The sequence below is a fragment of the Pelodiscus sinensis genome, chromosome 22, assembly GCF_049634645.1.
Source record: "Pelodiscus sinensis isolate JC-2024 chromosome 22, ASM4963464v1, whole genome shotgun sequence".
NCBI lineage: Eukaryota > Metazoa > Chordata > Testudines > Trionychidae > Pelodiscus > Pelodiscus sinensis.
Window position 1 is genome coordinate 3,568,457 of NC_134732.1, and position 24,357 is coordinate 3,592,813.

General features: G+C 46.6%; 1 protein-coding gene across 6 annotated transcripts in view; it reads left to right on the plus strand.

The window, feature by feature from the left end:
• EHMT1 (euchromatic histone lysine methyltransferase 1) overlaps positions 1-24,357 on the plus strand; it is a 179,104-nt gene that overhangs the window by 19,498 nt on the left and 135,249 nt on the right. Inside the window, exon 1 of one of the 6 annotated variants that reach the window (XM_075905439.1) lies at positions 10,360-11,457. The exons of 4 other annotated variants lie outside the window; for them this stretch is intronic. The gene's annotated coding sequence lies outside the window, so the exon portion shown is untranslated. Of the gene's footprint in view, positions 1-10,359; positions 11,458-24,357 lie in introns of those variants that run through there. One more of the 6 variants, XM_025178510.2, reaches the window with a different exon arrangement.

The following is a 24,357-nucleotide window of genomic DNA, read 5'->3' on the forward strand; positions in this document are numbered from 1 at the left end:
CAGTATGATGGGGGCTAATCTGGCTATGACAAATCAGGAAAGAGATCTTGGAGTTATTGTGGACAGTTCTCTGAAAACTTCCACACAGAGTGCAGCGGCGGCCAAAAAGGCAAATAGGATGCTAGGAATGATTAAGAAAGGGATAGAAAATAAGATACAGAATGTCTTACTGCCCCTGTATAAAACTATGGTACGCCCACATCTTGAATACTGTGTACAGATGTGGTCTCCTCACCTCAAAAAAGATATTTTGGCCTTGGAAAGGGTTCAGAAAAGGGCAACTAAAATGATTAGGGGTTTGGAACGGGTCCCATATGAGGAGAGGTTAAAGCGACTGGGACTTTTCAGTTTAAAAAAGAGGAGACTGAGGGGGGATATGATAGAGGTATATAAAATCATGAGTGGTGTGGAGAGGGCGGATAAAGAAAAGTTATTTATTAGTTCTCATAATAGAAGAACTAGAGGACACCAAATGAAATTAATGGGTAGCAGGTTTAAAACTAATAAAAGAAAGTTCTTCTTCACACAGCGTGCAGTCAACCTGTGGAATTCCTTGCAAGAGGAGGCTGTGAAGGCTAGGACTATAACAGAGTTTAAAGAGAAGCTAGATAATTTCATGGAGGTTAGGTCCATAAAAGGCTATTAGCCTGGGGATAGAATTGGTGTCCCTGGCCTCTGTTTGTCAAAGGCTGGAGAGGGATGGCAGGAGACAAATCGCTTGATCATTGTCTTCGGTCCACCCTCTCTGGGGCACCTGGTGCTGGCCACTGTCGGCAGACAGGATAGTGGGCTAGATGGACCTTTGGTCTGACCCAGTACTGCCGTTCTGATGTTCTTCTAAGTGCTCTAACATCTGCAGTTACTTGCATTGCCTTGAAATTGAGTGTGACTGATGGGGGTGCAGGCTAAGGTAAGTGATCCAAATCTTAGTTAAGACTTATTCTCAGTCTTTGTTCCACGAGGAGTAACGGTTGTTCGAATTAGAGATCCTAATTCAAACTACCTACTCCGTGCCGCGTGTAGCCGTGGGCATGGAGTTCGGACTAAGGGACATTTAAAAATGGCGGCGCCCGGGAAGATGCAAATGAAGCTGGGGATATTTAAATCCCGGGCTTCATTTGCTACTTCGAATACCTACATTAGCCTTCCTAGTTCGAACTAGGGGGCTAATGTAGACATACCCTCTCTTGCATTGCCTTGAAATTGAGTGTGATTGATGGGGGTGCAGGGTAAGGTAAGTGATCCAAATCTTAGTTAAGTCTTATTCTGAGGAAGGCTTTGTGCTGGCCCTTTCTTTAGTATTTCTTTTGTGAAGTAATACTCTGTAATGCAAGCAAATTAAATTGCGTGTAGGGATTATTATTCTCAACACAGCATTTTAAGAAAGTAGACATATTTGACTCAGGTAAAGGCGCTCTCTGCTCCGCAAGGCAATGTTAGATTACCGTCACCCATCCGCTCAGGAGTGGGCAATCATTTTTGCAAGGGAGACACCCCAAGAATGTTGGTAACTGATCATGGGCTGCACTTTTCTGTTATATTATTGGAGGGGTGGGGTGGAGGAGAGAATGCAGGGTTTGGATGCAAGAAGGGATTCTGACCTGGGACGGGGTCTAAGACAAAGTTTGGGGATTCAGATCTAGGGCAGAAGATTGGGGTCTGGAAGGGGGTGTGAGGTGCAGCCTCTGGCCATGGCTAGGAGGCTCTTACCATACATAGCTCCTTGCCCGTGGTACAGCGGGGCAGTTGGGCAGGAAGCCTGCATGCCATGGAGGCCCCCCAGCTGCTACAGGCAAGTGTGTTTCTGTGCGCCTCTTGGAAGGAGGGGGGCAGCGGGTCTCCCTGTGCAACCCCCACTCCCAGCACTATTCTCACGCCTCCCATTGCTCGGTTCCTAACCAATGGAAGCTGTGGGGACAGTGCTTGTGGGTGTTGACAGTTCACAGAGACCTGCGCCCCTCCCTCCAAGCACTGTCTCTGCAGTTTCCATTTGTTGGGAACCAGCCAATGGGAGGTGTGAGGATGGTGCTGGGCGTGGGGGCTGTGCATGAAGACCCGCTGTCCCCTCCCCTTTTAAGGGGCGCTCAGACATGCTTGCTGGCGGCTCCCAGCTGTGGGGTTTCTAGGAGTGGAATAGCTGCGGCAGTGGCAGGCAGGCAGACTCCCTGAGCGCCTGGCTGCATGGTGGGTTGTTTTCTTCCTGCTTAAGGCTGTTAAAATGCAATTAATTGACTAGTTGAGTGGTGGATGTAATTTCCATCGACTAGTTCACAGGCACTTCCGCATTCCTCCTTTGAAATCTACAAGAGCCCCCGCTGGGGCTCTTGTAGATTTCAAAGGAGGAATGCAGAACTCCGTGTACAGCCCGGGGCCAGCGGGAAGTCCCGCTGACTCCGGCTACACGTGGTGTGCCTGCTTTGAAATGCACAAGAGTCCCCTGTGGGACTGCTTGCTGCTAGGAGCCTGGGGTCCGCTGGAGACTCAGTTGGCCCTGGTCTCTATGGCAGCTGCCTCTTGGAAGCATGCAGAGGCCACCTCTGCATGTTTCAAAGAGGCAGTGGAGCCTGGGGTCAGTTCGGGACTCCCCATCTGATCCCGGGCTCCATGCGGCACTTCCCCGGAACCCAGGCTCCACGGCTGCCCCTCTGAAACGTGGAGGTGTCATTTTAAAGGGGCAGCCGCCGCACAGCTGATCTCTAATTTCTTCCCTTCCTCTCCCTTCGCTGCCTCTATCTCACACAGGCAGCAAGGGGCGGGGGGGGGGGGGGGGGGGTATGTCGACTAGTCAAAAGACTATCTGATAAGCAAATGCTTACCAGATAGTCGACTAGTCTTTAACGTCCCTGTATTCGTTAGTTGTTTGGGATGGCAAATGCACGTGGGAGAACAGACGAGTTCCCAGTTGATTCAGGGAATGTCAGAAGCAGGCCACCTTTGGGAGTCGCTGTTTGTTTTGTAAGCGGATTTTCAGGGCACAACACAGCCATTTCCCCAGATTCTTTCTACAGCTGTACACTGTTTATATTTTTTTTGCCCCAGGAACTTCAGGGTGATGTTGTCCACAGTCTGATCTCAGAGCTAATGGTGTATTCATCTACATGCTGTCATTTTCTGGGTTATTCTTTCCCTTCCCGTGCAGTCCCAGTGCAAACTTTGCAAGCTGTGATGACTGTCTTCCTTGACACTAGAATGCTGCCTCTTGGCTGGGCACCTGGGGCGGGTAGGATGTTGGGGAAGCAATTACAGTGTGTACCCTCCCCAGTGGATACTTGGGTCACCTTCTGTGACAATTGCAGCCTCTTATCCGATAAGGGACCCTATGTCACTTGTAAACTATCTCCTATATTATCAGCACAGCATGGTACTTGTGACGGAGTCATGTGACCTGTCTCTGGCCAATTATGTCTGATGAAAATACAGCTGAAAATGTGAATGAAGAGCACGGTCTTTCTAACCAGATGCTACAGTGTAGTTCTAAGCTGGGTGGGCATGGGGCTTTCCTGCATGCTACTGAGTTTCATGCCCTATGAATACATTACAGTGACAGGCAGGCATGGCCTGATCTTGCAGGCACTTAGGCACTTGGGTAGCACTCATGAATGTGCCTAGGGCATGTTTGCACTGCAGCCAGTACAGCGGCATAGCTCTAGCACCGCAACTTTGCTGCTGTAATGTAGACTGCCTGGGTCGACGGTAGAGATCTTTCTGTCAGCGTAGGTAAGCCACGTCTCGGAGAGGTCCAAGCGTCCTTCTATTGACCTAGCCACATTGACACTGGGAATTAGGTCAGTCTAATTTGCAGTGCTCAGGGTGTGAACTTTTTCACAGTTTTGTAGCTAGGTTGATCCAAGTTGTAGGTGGACACCAGGGCTACATCTACACTGCAGGCTTCTTGCGCAAGAACTGTTTTGCGCCAGAGTTTCTGCACAAAAATTCTTGTGCAAGAACGCGTCCACAGTGCCATGTGCTTTTGCTCAAAAGATGTGCTTTTGAACAAGAGCGTCCATGGCAGTGTGGACGGTCTCTTGCGCAAGAAAGCTCTGATGGCCATTTAGCCAAGGGGTTTCTTGCGTAAGAAACCCCAGTTGCCCATCCACACTGCCTTCTTGCGCAAGAAAGCTTATTCCTCATGGGGAGAGGAATAACTCTTGCGCAAGAAGCCCTCTTTTCCGACACTTTACTGTAAATTTACTTGCACAAGAACGCACGTGCAGTGTAGATGCTCCACAAGTTTTTGCTCAAGAACGGCTGTTCTTGTGCAAAAATCCTGCAGTGTAGATATAGCCCAGGCCTTCTTACTCACTGGATCAGGCCTATAGAGAACACTAAAACCCAGTGGCCTAATGGCTAAAATACCCACTTCCTAAATTAGGGACTGTGAATTTGAATGCCAGCTGGCCTATTAAGGGAGTATTTTCAGCAACAAATGATTACCTTTCAATCACAAGGTATTGGGTTGGATGTAGGGACCACCAGATGAAATGTCAGAGTAGGTTTGTAAGGGTCTATGACTAGGAGGCATATGGCAAGAGTATGAATGAAGAGTACAGATTGGAGACTTGTGTCCACATAACTTTTGAGTGTGGATGCAGTTTTGCCAGTTGTACTAGTGCAACTGATTCCTGTAATGTGTGGGAATAGGCCATATTGATATAATGCCATTGTCCCAGTATAAATACTTCATTATAAATCATCCCCTAACCAAAACAGTTACATGAATACAACTGCTATGTGGAGACCAGGCTGAAATCCAGTCAGATCCTTGAGTGAATTTTCTTTCTCACTCCCTTTCAAGTCAGTTGTTGTCTTCGCATGGATTTTCACTCATTCAGCTGAAACAGTGAGAAACGTCTGTCTAATCCATAGGAGAGCTGAGTGCCTGCCCCCAGCGCTGGAGGCCAACCGGTAGCCTGTTCCCTTTGTATACTGGGGAAAATGTGCATTGCTGAGCAGAAGAGATGTTCCTGGAGCATGGTGTCTGAGAGGCCTCAGGCTGTGAGGCTTTGGGAGCATTGGGCCTGATTTCCACCCCATGTGACACCTTGTACATTCACTGCATCGTACACATGAGCACTAAAAGACACTAGGAAGGGCCCGTGTACTGTTAGTAAACTAGAGGGGCTTGATTCAAAGCCAACTGAAGACAAAGGCAGTTGTTCCGCTGATTTCTATGGGCTTTGGATCAGGAGATGTCAAAAACTTAGGGCCAAATCCTACAGTCCGTACTTGGGTCTGAATCCCCCTTGGCTGGCTGCATTGAGAGAGGCGGCTGCTAAAGGCTGTGCAATTTGACCATTTTTGTCTTATTTCCAGTGCTAAGCAGTTGGTTGGTTTCTAATCCATGACTGTGAGCAACTTACTTAACCTTTCTGCCTCTATTTCTAAGATTGGGGGGGGGGGGGGCGCGAGGGGATACTACTTGCCTCCATCGCTGGCCAGATTGTTAGTGGTGATTTGGTAACATGCATGTAGTGCTTTGAAATGTAAAGGGCTGTCGAATGGCTAAATAAGAGTATTAGCTTGAGCTATGGATAGCTTTCTATTCAGTGAGCCTCCAGCTTTGTTTTTAGACTTTTGTGCAAAAGTATTTGCCTTTCCTAGACTCTGCTAAACCCCTTGTGACCCTTGGGTTTTGTTTTTTGCCTTCCTCTGCAGTGTGTGGGTGGGGGTAACTTGCCAGAATGATCTGGGTACATCTCACTTAACCTTTCCCTTTCTCTTTCGAGACAGAACACAGCCAGACTCGGAACAGTAAGTCCCCAAGGGGTGTATGACATCCAGGGATTTGGAGGGTCATCCCTCTCTTCCACATTTTTCCAGAATCCAAACCTTTATCTCAGATGACATGCCACAATGACCCACAACTACAGTGGGCTGATTTTGGCAATAAGCTGTAACCGGATCATGTAACAGCATAAAACACCCCAATACTAATCCTTGTAGTTAAAGCTGCCTACGTGCATCTTGAGTCCAGTCTTCTGAAGATGATTGCAGCAGCAATAAGCAGGTCCCGAGCCAGGATGAGGGTTCTACAAGGGTTCTTGCATTATTCATTCAAGCAGTTAGGAGACCCCAATAATGGAAGAGCCCTGGGTAGGTAGTTGAGATCTCGTCATATCTCACTGGGCGATTAGTATTAACTCCCCTGCCTAATGCTCTTCCTGGATTTGGACCTAACCCCAAGTGTCCTATCAGGGATGCCTCCATGAAGCCTCCTTCTGCAAAGATTACTCACTACAAAACCCAGTTTGCTTATCCCCACCCGATGCACCCGTATATACGCTACCAGCTATCAGTGTTTCAAGCCTCGATGCTATGTCCAGGCTGAGCACATCAGAATGCATCACGGAGACTGCAGTGCCTGAGGGCAGAACAGCCTGGAGCAGTGATAAGGAGGGCTCACCTTATGGAGAACCATGCTGTCACATCGCACGGGGGTTGTGTGTTTCTGCTTGATCAGCTGCATCAGGATTGACATCAGCCTCATCAAATCCATTGTGGTTAGTGGTTGGACCCCTACTAACACCACATGGAGGAGATAAATGCATTGGCCTTGGCCTTGTGCCTAGGCAGAGTGGATGCAAATCACTGCCAACTCAGAGCTGTCTGCTCACTTATATCAGGGAGGGTGTTTCACACCCTCCACACAGTATTCAGGGCTGTGGGGAACTGAGTCCTTTAAAGCCTACCCAGCCCCTTTTGCCAAGTCATATTCACTGCAGTGCACGGGGACTTTATCTTATTCTTAGAGAAGCCATTTGTTCCCATTTTATGTCACTGACCTCCGCCCCAGAGAGCATTCACTGCTGTGACCGCTTGTCCAAACCCAAAGAGGAATGGATCCCAGTGGTCATGGAGCTGATTTTAAAAGAAGGAAGCACATCACAGGTGGCTAAGAACACCCTCACGAAAGAGTCACAAGCGCATTGGCAGTATGAATGGAGTATCTTTACAGCCTGCAGTTCTTCAAACCAAATACTCATAGATAAACCAATATTGCTGCCTCAGCTGTGAATGGATAGCTCCAAATTTCTCTTGGGGTAAATCATGGAAGACTGAGGCCTTGTACCTGACAGACTCACGCCATCAGGAAACAAATGCCTTAACTTACCGGCATTATCAACCATTTTACAGACTGCACATCCAGCAAATGCACTTACCCAGAGAGGCTGAATGTCTTGACTTGTCATTCACTTATCTTCCCTAGAAAAAAGGCAGCAAGTTCTACCTTGGAAAAACGGAAGGTTTTATGGAAAATTATTTTGATTGATCATCTAACCAAGGAATCTGCTGCTGTTCTGCAGTTTGTGGGATTCTGTCTGCGGGGCTGGCATTTTGTGGCTTGCTATGAAACAGTGATAAAAAGACAAATGCCTTTTTATTTTTTGCATGTTCCTCCATGCTTTGCCATCATATAGAGTACTGAACTAAAAGACTAGGTTAGGTGCGGTAGATGTAATCTGCTGCAATTTTATGGATAAGAGGAGGAAGAGAGATCCTTGCTGATTTTGGCATGCCTTCCCATAGTGACATGGGCTATGTCTAGACTGCAAGCCTCTTTCGAAAGAGAGCGTCTAGACTGCACGTTGAACTTTCGAAAAAGCGGCTTGCTTTTTCGAAAGAAAGCATCCAGTGAGTCTGGATGCTCTCTTTCGAAGAAGCCCTATTTACATTGAAGAACGCCTTCTTTCGAAAGAGGAACTTTCGAAAGAAGGCGTTCTTCCTCGTGAAATGAGGTTTACCGCCATCGAAAGAAAAGCCGCGTTCTTTCGATTTAATTTCGAAAGAACGCGGCTTGAGTCTGGACGCAGGGGAAGTTTTTTCGGGAAAAGGCTACTTTTCCCGAAAAAACCCCTGAGTCTGGACACAGCCATGTTGTCCTAAGCAATGACGGAAAAAACACCAAAAAGAATTCAGGTAGTAAATGGGTGAAGTCCCTGCTCTGTAGTGATTGGTTATAACAGCTCACAATATATAACCCACTCCATCAAGTGAATTCAGTCAAAATGATACAGTTAAATCATCTCCTCTTCTGCACCTGTTCGCAGTGTTGTGGTAGCTTTACTGGTCCCTAGACATTAGAGAGACCAGATGGGTGAGGTAATAGTTTGTATTGGACTAGCTTCTGTTGGTGAAAGATGCATTTGCGCTAATGCAGAGCTGCGTGTAAGTTCGACAGCGTGTCTCTTTCACCAGCAGAAATTGGCCCAATTAAAGATACTACCTCACTTGCTTTGTCTCGCCATCTTCACCTGGACATTCTTCCCACAGCTATGAAAGTCACTTAAAATTGAGGCCACAAGGTATGACCCCCCCCAATGCCTGCATTTTATCGGGTGAGGAATTTTGGTGTCCCCGTTCAGTGAAGATGCCGCAGTGAAATATATGTTCTAGTATGGAAGAAGGGGTTGAGCCTGCTTCCACTGGAGTTAGTGGTAATCTTTCTATTAATTCTAATGCGAGTAACATGAAGCCCCAAATCTCTTTTCGTCTTCATTATCCAAGCAGTCCGTGGAAGTCAGCGGGGCTGCTGGTGTACTGCAGATTTGGTCCTACTCATAAAGTGCTTCTTTGGGCTCGCCTTTTTTTTTTTTTTTTTGGTGTGTGGGGGGGCAAATTCCATGCCCACTTTAGAAATGGCAAGCTTTCCCACTTCCTCTCATGCAGTAAGACTTGGCAGAGAGGAAACGGTCTCACTGCCTCCAGTAACAGGAGCAGAATGAAAGTAACAATTATTATTTGTACAGTGGTAGCATCGCTGGGCCTTAATAATGGATTATGCTAGGCACTGCACCAATGGATGTGTTTTATACAGCTTCAGCACCAAGAGATCCTGGTCTGGGATTGTACTAAGCGCTCTTGGCAGTGGCTTAGTGCCCCACAAATTATACAAACCATCCCTGTTCTTTGTCTGGCCCAGGGGGGGCTTTTCAAAGTCATCGGCACCTGATAGCGTGACAGGGTCTCCTGGGGCTGGTTCTCTTACTTTGGTGGCACCATTGTAATTCCCCGTTAGTGTCAATGGTTTGTGCTGAAGCAAGGGAGAGACTTGGAAGAACAGAGAAATGAGTTTCCAATAAGAGGAACTGGAATATTGATTTTATTGGATTGAAATGCACTGCTGCAGAAGAGAAAAATACCTGAGTTTGGTTGGCCTGGTGCCATGACACACACTTTTAGCAGTAGGCTCTGGGTTGCCGCTCAAGAGTTAAATGCGTCAGAGCGATTAAAGCATAAATGGTGAACATTTAACAAGAGCCACTTTATTCTGCTCTTGCTCTGCAACTAATTATTCCAAGGGGAGAGGTTTTGTTTCCTTCCCCGTGTCGTCCATTCCACACCCAACTAAAGCTTTCACGAGATGCCAGTGAAAAATGAGGCACGTCCTGGGCTTATTTTACAGCATCAGCCATAATCAGCTTGTTTGATAGGTTAGTTAGGTACAGATTTGCTCATTTGCCAGCATATCACTGGCTTGGTTGCTCTCTTCAGCCAGGTTCAACCAGGTTTTGTAAATGCTGGTATTTTAAAATTGAGAAGGGCTTTGATTTATTGACCCATTGCCTCTGCAAATCGAGTTGTCTGGGCTGGCATCTGCAGATAAGAGGCTGTCGAGTAATTGCTTATTATTGATGGATTGCCAGCATGGACTGTTTGCTTGAAGAAGAATCAATAGCAATCAATCTTCAAAGTATAAATTTTCAAGGAGTGTGACTCATTTCCAAATTGGGAGCAACGGGTCAGGACGACACCATATCTGACCTCCCCGACTGTGTTCAGCTGTAATTCTGATGCCATGGAGGAAGCACAGAACAAAATCATTTTCTGCCTGCTTTCGAGTCTGGGATTTTCCTTCTCTGCATTTCTGGGCCAGATTATGCATTATTGTAAGCTCTTCCTGCAGCATACAGAGCGTTCTCAACTCCTGTGGATATTGATAGGAGTTGAGGGAGCTCAGCACCTTTCTGGATGAATGCAGCCGTCAATTTACTAAATCCCAAAATCATGGAAAAGGGAAGGATGGTTGAACAGCCTGTGCTATGACACATCAAAACCAACCAGTTAGAACACTTTATAAATAAAACAAAACATCTATTTTAATGCATGGTAACAGAGGTTTCCTTCCTGCGGGTGACTCTATTTAGGTGATAGCAGAGCAAAATAACCACTGTCACCAAGTGTTCATCGTTCCTTATGGATGCTGTCCTTCTGCTTTGTGTACATTTTTAAAAGGACACACAACCCTTATTTAGCACTCCTCTGACATTTTGGATTTTTAGTGCAGTTTCGTAGGAATAGTTTAAAAAAGAAAATGAGATTTGTGATATTTTAAGAATGTAACAGTCTTTAAAATATTTTAGATTTTTAATATCAAGTGGGGAAGGTTGAGGGCTGGAATCTGATCTCATACTACTGGGTTCAGTTCAGTTAATCCAGATTTACACTTGATTAGAACCTCTTCCCTAAATTGTCTAGATTGAAGCAGCAATCACAACTCTGAAATATGAGTATTTTATGATGGGAGGGGGTGTTTGGCTGTGAAGCATAATTAACTGGATATAAAATAGATGAAGAGGCAAAGGAGGATATATTGATATAATGATGATACAAGAAGATTAAAATGGAAGAAAACACAAGATAAGTCTTTGTTGTTCCCTTGCAATGTTGTCATTTTAACGAAGAAAGCTGACTGAGGAACAGGGCTATAGAGTGAGGGAGAGGGAATTAAGTTGCTGCTACTGTGATATAAGGTAGGATGGCCAGAGAATGAGTGGACAAGATTATTTCCAACTGTCTTGTTTGTTGCCAGTAAGCAAATCCTCATTTGCATTGGCCTTTAATCTGTAGAGTTTAATGTGTTTGTTGGGAGCTGTTTGTTACTGTGCTGCGCTGTTGAAAACCATAGCTTTAAAGCTGTTCCTTTTGAATAAAAACACTTCCCTCGTCACATCTTCTCTGCCCTTTGTAAAAAAGCAGAGATGAGCCAAGAAATGATAAGATGGAAAAAACTGCTAGAGAAAGGGAGCTCTTTTGACTGTAGCTTCATTAGAGGCACCCTCCACCAGTTTGTCAGGACAAAGTCAAGAGCAGACATTTCAACTATGTGTTCTGTAGGGAAACCACTGTAAAAAATGTAGGAAAGTGCATGTAAAGCAGAGGGTTTTTAAAGTCATTGGAGGTAGGGCGTGTCAGAGACGCTTGCTAGAACTTCAGAAAGGGATTAGCACTTGTTTATGGGGCTATTCAATGTGGCATGTAGTCCTGAAATGGCATTTCCTCATGTCTGCAGCAGCCCTCACTTCATGAAATGGATGCAACGGCTGAAAAAAGATCTCGCGTGAGCATGCTCACTGGAAGATTAATCCTTTAGAGGGAGTTGGAGAGTTAAGCTACTGTAATTTCTCTGCAGTTGGCTGCAGTAAACAACTAAAGGCACGAGGAAAAAAATTGACAGAGGTACATGGGACTAATGTACATATCTTTTTGTGTTTCTACTTTAACAGAGAGGGGTTGATAAAGGTTTTCTCTGTAGAGAACTGGGGAAGAAGGATCTTTGCTATGATTTTATGCATAACCTTCATGTTGTGGGTTTATTTTGTTTTCCAGGCCACTGTAATCCTATTTCGTTGCAAGGCCATACTGAGCAGCTGGTTTACTTTCTAGAATTGGGTAGAGCCCTGTTTTGCCTTCATGTTGGGCTAAACGAATATACCAGTTGAGGCCTGCTGCACATTGTGCTGTGTTGGCAGGAAGGAACTGATAACACTCCTTACCTTTCACGTGTCATCATAGCCCAATGTGATTTATTTGTGAAATATCATGCTTCTGCTGAAAGTCAATTGGTAAAGAGATTAGTTTTGATTGTTTGCAGAATAAGAGTATTTTATTGCATTTAAAAAATGCATGAAGCATTGCCAACTGGTTATATCAGTGAGGCATCTTAGCTTTGGTCTGAAGGGTGATCACTTTTGAATGTTGAGGGATGTCTGTCTTGGTTGCGTGGTAAGTGTTGTGTGCACAAGGATAGTGTCAAGGTGAAACCGGGCCATTTTGTTTTTCAGTCGCTCTTTTGTGGGTGCAGCCTGAAAGAGTGAAACCCTTTGTCAGTTGTTAGTGAAAGGACCGCATGGTATCAGCTCTTGCCATGTGTGGATGGAGGAAAACATTATTCACCATCCTCAGTACTTTAATTAACAGCAACATCAGCTACAAGAAGCTTAAGATCAAGGGCTGACCTGGGCCCTGCTGTAATTCCATTGAAGTCCAGCCCAGTTTAGTTTCTTCTTAGGCTGATTCAGCATTGTGAGAGAGCTGGGAAGGGCAGAGCTGTGTAACCTACAACTTGGGTGTTTACCATTGAAAACTTCTACCTAATCCTCGCGGGGGATGATGGCATCGAGGTGCACTGATTGTCACTGAAGCATGCTGGGGGATATTTTTTGGAGTGGGGTGGCATTGACTATTACATCACTAGCTTTAGTAATTCACATGTCTTCTGTAGCAAGAGTGCTTACGAATTGCTTCTTACCTGGGTAGATCCAGGGCGGTATTACTGGAGCCAAAAGGGGGAAGGCTTACTCCTACTTCTGAAGAAGCCAGAGTGTCTTGCAAGATGATGAGAGAGACTGAACAAGAGGCAACAGATCTTTTTTAGTGTCTTCTATGCCATCGAGAAGCTGTGGCATTGCTGTTAATGAATTTCCAACTGCAGCAGGAGTATGTGTGTGTAGTGCTGCTTATTGGAAAATGGCTACTTACGCCCTGGGTGGTGTGAAGATAGGGATAGTGTTTTAACAGGTATGCAAATATCGATGGCTCCCACTACATTCTTCCTGCAGTAGCTGTCGGCTTATATGCAACATATAGGTGAAAGTGAATGCAGTCAAATGAGTTCAAAAGGGCATTTCTACCACAGACTAATGAGTTTGGTACACTGTGTTTTTAGGAAGTTTTTGATAAGACTACTCTCAGGTTTATTTTTTGCTCAGAACTATTTTCTTTCACTCCTTTCCGAGAGCCCTGGCTAGCACAAATTGTCAATGTTCTGTGGACATTTTTAGGGAATACAGTTGGGTGTGTGCGTAGGGGGAATAATTAGTTACTAAATGCATGTGACTTGCACTTTACTGTTTAAAATGCCATTGTAGTCTCTGTGAGGTTGGGTTAATTATGTCTTCCTTTTGTTGGGTGCGAGGAAAGGGTTTTTATATGGATGGGGAGGAGCATTGTTTTCAGAATGTTTTCAAATGTGAAGGAACAAAGCCCTGTTTGTCATCTTGGAAGGGCTACAGTTCTGCTGGGATCCCGCAAGGCTGCCTGGTTTCTCAGTGCATGTGTGTTTTCTAACAAGGGGTTTTTATCTTTTGTCTCATGCCAGGAAGGATCTGCAGGCACTAGAAGGATTTTCTTGATGAGAAAAACCACTCAAGCTGAGGGGAAAGTGCAATTGGCTAAAGCAAAGGGGGCTGTTTTCAATTTTGTAAGATAAAATACAAGGAAAAGCTGAAGCAAGGAAACGAAACCAGGACTCACAATCTGATTATTTTGTTTGTGTGTGGGCATAGCAATCATCTTGCTCTAACCCAGCATGTGTAAGTGTTGGCGTGTCTTGCAAGTGTAGGATCCAAAGGTCTCATAACACCAGGGCTGTGTGGGCCTACGTTGAAGGAACCTCCCGCTGATGTAGGATCCATACATCACTGTGCCTCTCCCCAAGTGCAGACAGTTCTTGTTTCCTTTTTCTTTCTGTAGAAAGTGATTATAGTGCCTGGACCAGTGCTCTTCACCATCCTCATTCATTTCAATCTCATCTTGGTGCAAGAATTAACCTTGACACTAAAACAATTCCAAATGTTCCTCTCAGATCTCTTCCAGCCTCTGGCATTTTCTCCTCTTCCTTGTCTTGGCAGAAGGTGGCCTAGGATTATAGCGTCTGGCACTGGAAACTATGGGGAAGACTCAACGCAAGGAGAAATATGACACTTTAGCACACCTGCCTTTTGGCTCAGAACCAATCTCCTCTGGTCAGCTTACACTGGGGTAGGACCAAGGCTTTGATCTGCTTGGTTCAGACTAAAAAAGCAAAATGAACAATTTCAGCTTATTTAGCAAAAAATCCAGTGCTGTGGAGTCACTAAACATGCAGCCTCTCGGGGTGTCCAAGTGTCCTGGTCAAGGCTTGGTCTGGTTTGGTGGGACCTCCACCTGACAGATCCCCAAGTGAGTTCTCCTTCCTGTTGTTCAACCCATTCAGGGCAACTTTCTCTTTTCATCAAGGAGGCTGGACGTCTTCTCCATGACAGAAAAGGCCCTCCCACTAGTTCATTTGAAGTGAATTAGCCACACCCCGACTGCCCTAGCCCGTATCTCCTCCTCGTGCCCTTTGAGGAGGCTACAGCTGCACATACCCAGAACTCTGCTGACAATCAGGGAGCAAGGGGAAAGTGTGCAGCTTGTGTGCCTTCCTCACTCCCAGCTGTTCAGGGAAGGGGCAGAGGATGAATCCAGCAGGCTGTGCGGGGGGTGCAATACGACAGTACCTGTAAGACACTTAAGTTATTTTCACTCCCGGTCTGGACTGAGTTTCAAAGGTAACTAACATGTTCTGAAAATCTAGTGTAGACAAGTTAGCATAGATTTTAATAGGTGCTAAGCTGGTTGAGCTGGACTTCTCTTTCTCCTCCCTCCTCTCCCTCCCCCATGGAGCTCTGCTGCTGGGAGAGCTGGGTTAGACTGATTGCCATAGGCAGGTTAGCCACCAGGTTGTCTGGACCTCATGGCCGTGTCCAGACTCAGGGGTTTTTTCGGGAAAAGTAGCCTTTTCCCGAAAAAACTTCCCCTGCGTCCAGACTCAAGCCGCGTTCTTTCGAAATTATTTCGAAAGAACGCGGCTTTTCTTTCGATGGCGGTAAACCTCAATTTACGAGGAAGAACGCCTTCTTTCGAAAGTTCCTCTTTCAAAAGAAGGCGTTCTTCAATGTAAATAGGCCGTCTTCGAAAGAGAGCATCCAGACTCGCTGGGTGCTCTCTTTCGAAAAAGCGGATTTCTCTTTCGAAAGGTCCGCCTGCAGTCTAGACGTGATCTTTCGAAAGAGGCTCTTTCGAAAGATGCTTTCGAAAGAGCCTCTTTCGAAAGAAGCCTGCAGTCTAGACATAGCCCATCTGAGCAAGGTAGGAGAACACAGTGATTTAATTACCCTCAGCTTGTTGATATTAGTGCGACCATCTTTGCTCTCATAGGTGAAGCTGAACTATTCCTGGTTCAGTGCTGGGACGTTGGAAGAGCAGGCCTTGATGTCTTTTCCAAGACACCTAGACTCCATTGTACACTCCACCCCAGGAAGCGAGGTGCCAAAAGCCATTGACTGGTACCCAACTTCCTTCGGCTTCTTTGCAAATCCCAGCTTCAGGGCCAGTTTCTGCTTGTTGTTTGACTAGTGCACCTGTGTTTAATGCAGCAGAGGAATTGAAAGTAAAATTGGGCCTTGCTGACTAGTAGATACCTAGCTCTGTGGCAGAATCAGCTAGTTAAAAGTAGTTCATAAGAAATAAAGTGGAACTGACTAAGCTTTCAGACACTTGAGACCAGTTCTCAGAAATGCCGTAGGGCTGTCGCAGTGATCCAAAGGGAAAAGTAACTCACCAAGTAGGGTATATGGCACATACTCCTCAGTCATTACTAGCCAAATAGTGACTGTTAGGGGCCTTTGCTTCAGTATCTTAATTCCTTCAGCCGCTCGTTATCTGATTGGTAACGACCTGAAAGCCAGACATAGGGCTTAAGCTGAATCCTCTTTTTGCTGGGAACCTATTTAAGGGTTTTCTTTAAAGAGTTTGTCTGTGCTTGTGCCTTGTTGTGTCTTGCACTAGAAATGGAATCCTTTCCCCCCTCTGCTCAGACACTTGTCCTGGCTTGCTGGCCCTTTTGGAGTCCAATTCAAAGACAGCATTCAGCTTTTCAGAGCCCTCAGAGGGCCCCTTACTGCAGCAGTCCCTCCATTCTGGCAACGTTGCTAAGGGCCGCTCCCTCCACCACGGGGCTGGGGGCGGGATCAGAGTCCGACCTACTCTTTCACTTGTGCTGCTCATTCCGTATGGCTGTCCTGCCTGAGTCAGGTCCCCGCCTTCCCAGAGCATGCAGGAGCTCTATGGAGTGTTCTGCAATGACCTGTAGTGCATGAGCAAGAAAAATTGAACTGTATCCTAACCAGTCATGGGAGCTCTGCCCAGGAAAATGCTCAACCTCCTGGTGAGATGCCACCAGGAGGGGACAGAACAGTGGGTGGGGTACACTGGCTGGAAAGAGGACCCTCGCCTGGACTTCTCAGGGCTGGTATAAAGGGCAAGTAGTTTAGGGCAGGGGTTCTCAACCTTTTCTTTCTGACGCCCCCTCTCCCCAACATGCTATAAAAACGCCATGCCCTCCTGTGCCACAATAACTGGTTTTCTGCGTGTAAAAGCCAGGGCTGCTGTGAGAAGATAGCAGGAAGGGCAATTGGGTGGGGACCTGTGTAACAGGAGCCCCTGCAAAGCTACTTTACTCAGCCCAGCTTCTGCCCTGGGTGGCAGCACTGAGGGCCTCAGGCTTAAGATTCATGCCGTGGGGCCTCAGCAAGTCTAACACTGGCCCTGCTTGGTGGACCCTCTGAAACCTGCTTGTGGCCCCCCAGCAGGGCCTGGACCTCTGGTTGAGAATCCCTGGTTTCGGGGCTCTCTCTCAGGGACAGAGAGCCTTTTACACATCTGCAAAACAAGGAAGACAAGGCCTAATTAATTAATGAGCATAGGTAAAGTCACTTGGGGTTCCTGGGTGGAAGGTGCTGCAGGGGAATGAAATGTGTTTATTGTCCATACAGTATCTCTGAATAATGATGTTGGTGAAAGGAAAGGGGGAGAAAGTGCCCTTTAGAGATGGGTGTGGCAACTAACGGGAACAATAAATAAAACAGCAAAGGATAAAGTAGGGGAGACAGAAAAGACCCAGGAAGGGATAAATGGGTAAGATGTAGACTAGAGGCAGGAACAGTCAGGTGTTTAAGGTAGTACAGGCAGTCCCCGGGTTACGTACAAGATAGGGACTGTAGGTTTGTTCTTAAGTTGAATCTGTATGTAAGTCGGAACTGGCGTCCAGATTCAGCCGCTGCTGAAACTGACCGCCAGTTCTGACTTACATACAGATTCAACTTAAGAACCCCAAGCGTCCCCAAGTCAGCTGCTGCTGAAACTGATCAGCGGCTGATTCCAGGAAGCCTGGGGCAGAGCAACTCTGCCTCGGGCTTCCTGTAGTCAGCGCTGGTCAGTTTCAGCAGCGGCTGACTTGGGGATGCCTGGGGCAGAGCAGCTGGGGTGCTGCTGGGTTGCTCCAGTAGCACCGCTCCTTGGCGCTACTGGACCAACCCAGCAGCACCCCAGCTGCTCTGCCCCAGGCGTCCTGATTCAGCCGCTGCTGAAACTGACCAGCAGCGGCTGAATCAGGACGCCTGGGGCAGAGCAGCTGGGGTGCTGCCGGGTTGGTCCAGTAGTGCCCAGAGCGGCGCTGCGGGACCAACCGGCAGCGCCCCAGCTGCTCTGCCCCAGGCGTCCTGGTTCAGCCGCTTCTGACACTAGCTGCCCCCCCCCCCCCAGCAGACCAGGGACACGGGGAGCAAAGCCGCAGCGGCAGCGGGGTGCCGCGCCTCTGAGGCTTTGCTCTGGCAAAGCCTCAGAGGCGCCGGACCCCGCCACGGCTGCAGCTTCGCTCCCGGTGTCTCTGGTCTGCTGGGGACCGTCTCAGCAGACCAGGGACACCGGGAGCGAAGCCGCAACGGCGGCGGGGTCCCGCGTCTCTGAGGCTTTGCCGGAGGTTGAGGTGGCGGATCGCTGCCTGCGAGCTCCGGGGTGAGAAAGCCCCGTTCGTAAGTGCGGATCCGACATAAGTTGGATCCGCGTAAGTCAGGGACTGCCTGTACTGGAGCAGCAGACATAACAGAGTGGCTGGTGAAGAGAAGGAAGTGCATAACGAATCATTCTTAGAGCATTGGCTGGTCCCCGACCTATTGCTGCCAAAGGGCGGGCGGGGAAAGAAAGTGAAGTTCTCCATAGAAAAGTTACAGATCTGACTTTCCAGTCTGCCTTCTCCAGAAACTCTGCATCAGCTTTATGGGGAAGGGGAGAGGCAGATTTCTGGATTTTACAGTGAATCCTTTGGAGAAAGCAGGAGGGTAACCCCTGGGCCATGTTTTTCACTCTGGTGTTATGAATCATGATACCGAAGGAGGACAGTATTGGAATCCTGAAACCAGGCTCAGATTTATCTACCAACTTTGATGTGCAAGCCCCTTAATGCAAGAACAGCTCTTGCCCCACAAACAGCACAGGTGTTACTTAATTGGCTTGCCTGGGGATACATTTCACTATGACACATTATGAGCGTCTAGAAATTATCCGTCCCTAACCTCCTTCATATTCATTGCAAACTAAAAGTCTGCTTTACTCGCCTCTGCGCCTTGAGGAGCCCTCACTAACTTGATATATCTTAATCTCATTTTATTTTCCAGATCATTTGATTTCTCAGTACTTCTGCAATCCTTAGTGTTGTCAGGAATCCTTGGGTCCATCAATCGTTATCTCATCATCTTGGTTTCCTGGTTAGGCCGTAGCAGCCTTGAAACAAAGTTTCCAAACTGTTTGTCATATATAACCCAAACGGTTTATAACCTGGACTTTATCAGTGTTGTGTGTCCAACACTGGTGATCTATTTCCCCCTTTCCTTCCTCTATTCTTGGCGATTGGGAAATAAATGCCAAATATTTAGTAGATCTGTGTTTGAAGGTCACAAGGGGTTTCAGACATCCCAATAACTAGATTAACCACAAAACGGAGCACCAAATATCTCTCAAATAGTTAAAAAAACAAAAAAGAGTAAGCAAATGAAACTGAAAGCAACACCCTTCTTCTGTGCATGCAGCTCCAAACCATTGTCCTAGTAACTTTCCTCCTGCACTTAATTTAAGTACAGATTCCAATCTTCTCTTAGACTGATGGAAATCCAGTCAAACTGCAGTGACTTCAGGTGGAGTTACTCCAGATTTACACCAGAGCAAAGGAGATAAGTTTGTCCCTTAATTTCTACATTGTTCTTTACTTTCTAAAGAGCAGCTAAAATTGGTAATAATAGTGTCTGAAATGACAATAATCTCTTTGGGGATGTCAAATTTCAATTAATCAGCTAATCAAGTAGTTGATGGAATTTCCACGACTACTCGATTAGTCAATAAGGGAGGCGCTGCGGAGATGGTTCTGAGAGGAACTAGCTTTTAATCTGGCTCCCCCCAGCACTGGCTTCTGCTCCCCCCACCCCCTCTTGGTGCCTCTGGTACAAAGGCAGTAAGGGGGGAAGCGATTAATCTGGTAGGGATTTATGCTTATCAGGTAGTCGACTAATCACCTCCCTAAATCTCTTAAATGTTCCTCAAGCTGATTAAATATGGGGAGTGGCATGGATGAGCTCACCCAAGTTATTTACCTCCAGACATTCTGTAGTTGCCTCCCAGATGTCGTCCAAGAACACCTTGAATAGGAAGGAAAAATAAGAAAGTCCCCTGGTTTTCGAAATTGTCAGTTGTGCTCTTGGCTAAGCTGATTATTTTATTTATTCAAATAATCCTCTCTCCCAGAATAAAAGAGAATTAATTGTCTGCCTATTTCTGGAGTGATTTACCCTTCAGACAGAGTTGCTAGGCAAAGTGTTTAAAACCTGGGCTGAAAAGATGGCTGAGTGTTTAAAATCACTGAGCTGCTATGAGAGAGGGTTTGGCTTTGAATAGGCTAATATTCAAGTTTCCACAGAGTGTACCATTTGCACAGTGTTCTGTAGGATTATAAAGTCCTTTCTCTACATATTAAAAATGGGGTCAAACTTGTTGTGATAGATAGTGTGACTTATCTAGGATTTTGGTGGCAATATGGATTGGCTGGAATTGAAGCCCTAAAATTATACAGTGTTAAACACAAATGATATATATTTTTTGAAATGTGGAGCATTGTCATTGTTTCTCACTGTGTTTTCTTGTCTGCCTGCTAATTGGGTTTCAAGTGCATTAAACTTCGTGAAAGCAGTTAAAGATCTATTTCAGTGAGCTGTGATAGGACATGAGACTTTTACTGTGTATCAGACCTGCCTCTTCAGACAGTTAAATATAACACGATTTCTTGTCTGCACAGGGAACATTACCTGGTTACTGCAGCACAAAGCTGTATAGCTTCTTGGCAAAGATCAAAGCAATGTCATAATATTTAGTGAGGAGAGTAGCTACTGCAGAGAGATATAGGTCAGTGTCTGTATGTGGTGAAGATGAGAACTCAATCATATTGTCTTTGATCCAGCTGCTAAATTTTGATCTCCGTGTATAAGAATGCTTTTACCCTGACATTGGCACCAGTGTACCTCCAGTGACATTAACTCCAGGTTCAAACAGGTGCAACCGTGAGGAGATTCAGCGCTTCCCTTTTGCCACTTACATACCCCAGCCCAAACTGCTGCATCTAGATTTCTTCCTGCCTCTGCCACCAGATTAAATTCAACACAGAACAGAATGATGCATGGGCTGAACCCACAGCTTGGCTACTAAATAGCAAACTAGGCTTCTTGTGGCAGATATGATCAGCCACCAGCCATCCATGAATGCTAAGTGCTCCGGCCTGCGATGTCCGCTGTACTTGCCAGGAATACTTTCGTTTGTATTCCAGTCAGAACGTGAACCCACATACACGGGTGGTGGTTCCTGCACACTTAGAATTGTGCTGAGCTGTCGGAAATACCAAAAAGCTTAATACTGCGAATACTATCAGGGCCCCAGGCATGACGGTATTAGGGCAGGAGAAAAGAATAAAGAGGGGTTGTTTGTCCAAACTCATTCACTTTCCTCACCAGCATTACACATACAGGGCTGAGTTGAGACGTGGTATAAGTGGAAATGCTCACTTGCACCAGGGGCTGAAACCTCCCTCCTCAGCTCGCTCCATGATTGTGAAGCAGCAAGGACAGAGTGTTAGCAACTCCAGCACAGAAGAGTACCAAGCAGCCACCTTGCAGTAAATCCCTCTTATCTGTCCTGTGTGTTTCCACCTCCTGTTTTTGTGAGGCTGTCCCAAAAAAAACTGGAAGCAAGAAATCCATCATAATAAGGAGCAGAGTAGGAGTTAGTTAATTTCCATGATTTTCATGTAGCACTTAGTCCAGCTCATAGTAACTGTTTCACTAGGCTGCTACAATAATGCCATAAAGGATCAAGTGCCCAGGAACAGAGCCATCAGCCCAACCCACAGGTGAGAACCTCTTCTATTTCCATGCACAGTTTGGCCCTCCCACCACGTATGGGAGAACAAATCCCTACCCCCTTCATTGAGCATAGGCCTTTTATTTTTATTTATTTTATATTTAATTAAACGCCATAAAACTTTAGCGAGGTTCCTATTAGTGTTCCACTTGCCAAAGAGTGATTTAGAATTGGCCTAGATAGCCCAACAGAACTCTCCTTCCCATTCTGAAGTTCTCAAGGGATTGCTGCGGCATAAAGCCGTCCAATTCTGTCTGGGGTTTTTTGGCTGCTTATGATGATGATTTGCTGAGCACTGTTGATGTGCTTGGCAATGAATGGGCATTGAGGAAAACGTTGAAACTGTGAGTTCCTCAGGGCTGGGACACAGTCTGCTCCCCTGGAATTCAATAGGAAAGTTCCCACTGACTTCACTGTTTCAGGATCAGTCCCTTAGTTAAACATGGGGCCAGTTTCCCTGCTCAGATAAACCAGCTGAGTTTCCCTGAAGTAAATGGAGCCATTCTGATGGATATCAGCTGAGGATCTCACCACAGACAGTGTATTTTAGGTGCTCCTGATCCACAGGTTGGAGGCCGAGTCCATAAGCCAGGCATGGTTTTGCTTCAAAAAGATGATCTGGACTTGGTAGGATATTGCCAAGAACACTTTTGTGTAACCCTAGCGGCCCAGATGGAGTCCACTCTGCAGGGCAGCTTTGGTCGAGAAAAGACATGCTCAGCAGGGAAAGGCACTTCTACCTCAGGGACCTGTTGGACACCCATGGACTCACCCCCTCCATTGCCCCACCCTGGAATGGTACAGTGCGTGGAAAGGGAAGGATGGAGAAAAAACAAACAAGCTTGGGAGAGCAGTAAAAGGGGTAACATCCGACACAAGGACCCGTGGAGCCAGGGGTGTCACAGTGGGAAAGGCTGGATGCTAAGCATTGTGCCTAGACTGGGAGGTTAGAATTCCAGGCCAGCAGTGAGTCTTGGGTGCTCCTGGTCATTTTCAACGCCAATAAACTTTCCCCAACAGACCCCTCTGGTGCCACTTTCTGCTGCTCTCTGGAGACGCACCCAGAACAAGCACCTCCCTCCTTATTTCCAACGCAAAGTCACAAGCCCCACTGCTCCTGCCCTGCACAGTTCTGGGCACTGGTGATACTGGGTCCAGCTCCAGTTTGTCCTTCCCGGGTGATTCCTTCCTGGCATGGTGCTCCCTATGGCTCCCATCCTGGATGGCTGCTCTGTCCCTCCTGGGTTCCAGGCTGGTTCTCAGCTGGTTTGTTACGTGAGGTTCTGTTCAATGTAGGCACTCTTGCCTGGAGCCATAGACCCCACAAGCCCTGTCCTCTCCCTCTCTCAGCACTACTCCTCCTGGAACAAGCAGGACTTCCCGTCCTTCGGGAGGAGGTTTTAAAGATGCCTTGTTCTCTAAACCCCAGTTGGTGACAGTTGGAAGGCTTGTGTGTTCCGGGGGAGATCATGTCCTGGTGAAATGTTGACATTTATGAGATTCACAGCAGTGACCCTGAAAGAGCAGAAACTTGTTTTAACTAAAATGGATTGGTACATTTTGACATCTGCAAAACAAAGAGTAGAGAAGGTGGGTGGAAGAGGCCAACGTTTGCTAGGCACTGCAGACCTTCTCAGGACTCAAGCTTGTGTCCCTTTCAGACTTCACTAGTCTTTTCAAAGGTTCAGTGTTTTACGGGTACCTCTCTCTTTCTGCCAAGTTTTTGGTAGTGCTTCACTGCTGCGCCTGCTGTAGCTAACTGCATCCCATTACTGGTCCGATGGAGAAACACCACTCCAGCGTGACACTCCTGTCTCGTGTTGCCTTAAAGTGGCTGCCACTCTCCTACTCTGTTTCCCATGCAGTGGTACCAGCACTCTCTGAGTTGGACTCTGACCTTTGTTCCACCAGTGTAAATCTGGAGTAATCCACTCAAGTCAAGGGCCTGTTGAGCTGATGCACCGCATCTTGTGTAAGCATATGTAAAATGGTACCAGACTAGGATGCAGTGTGTTACACACACAAAGAGAATTGGGCCTTGTGTGCTTAAATTGTAGATTTATGGTTGTTTAACAGAGCTCAGACTCTGTACCCTGCACCCCAGTTTAACTCCTCAGCTATATTTTAAGACGTAGAGATCACTGAAGGATTTGGACTGTTAGTTTCAGCTTTGTTGCAACTGATGCAGCAAGATATTCACGGGGCATACAACAGGAATGTTCCTGCATTACACCCCTTGGTACCTTCACATCGTTCTAAAGGAGAAACGGTGGACCATGAACCAAAGCTTGTATACCTGGGTGTTACACAGGGCTGTACTTTGACTTGCAAGGAACACCTTACCAAAACCTTGCGGAAAATTGACAAGAAACAACCTGATCAGCAAACTAGCTGGTCCTACCCCTGGAGCCAGTGTGGAGACACTAAGACATTCTGGGCTGGCTTTCTGCTATTCAGCAACAGAATATTGCTCCATGGTATGACTCAGCGTTTTTCACACAGGACCCATAGATAGTCAGTTGAATGAAACCATTTACTGTATATAGTAACAGGCACCAAGAGACTGACCAACCTAGTTTGGCTGCCAATTCTGTCCATATCATCTCTCCGGACATCAGGCAGCAAGTCACCTTGCAGAATTTTTTTCCCAGAGTGCCACATCTATCCTGGTTTAAAAATGTGTTTGTTTTACTGAGCTGCTGGCTCAGGTCCAGGCATCCTTGGAGAGTTCCCCTCAAGAACCTCCGGCTCACTTCCAGGTGGTGAACTGAGTAGCAAAACCAACCTTCAGACATAGCCCGGGCCTGCCTCCTGACAGATCCAGCAGTGCCTCTGCCTGGTTTGGACCTTTCACTCCATCTTTGGGTAGAGATCAGTTGCCTCAGAGGTGGAATAATTGTGCCTCTCCTTTTTGCTATCGTGTCCTATTAAAAGATACAGGCCACATACGTGCAGGTTACACCAGTCAACTGCTGGACTTGTACAATGCTCTTCCCTTGGCTGTTGACAGGTTAAGATGTTTAAAATTAACATGCTTGA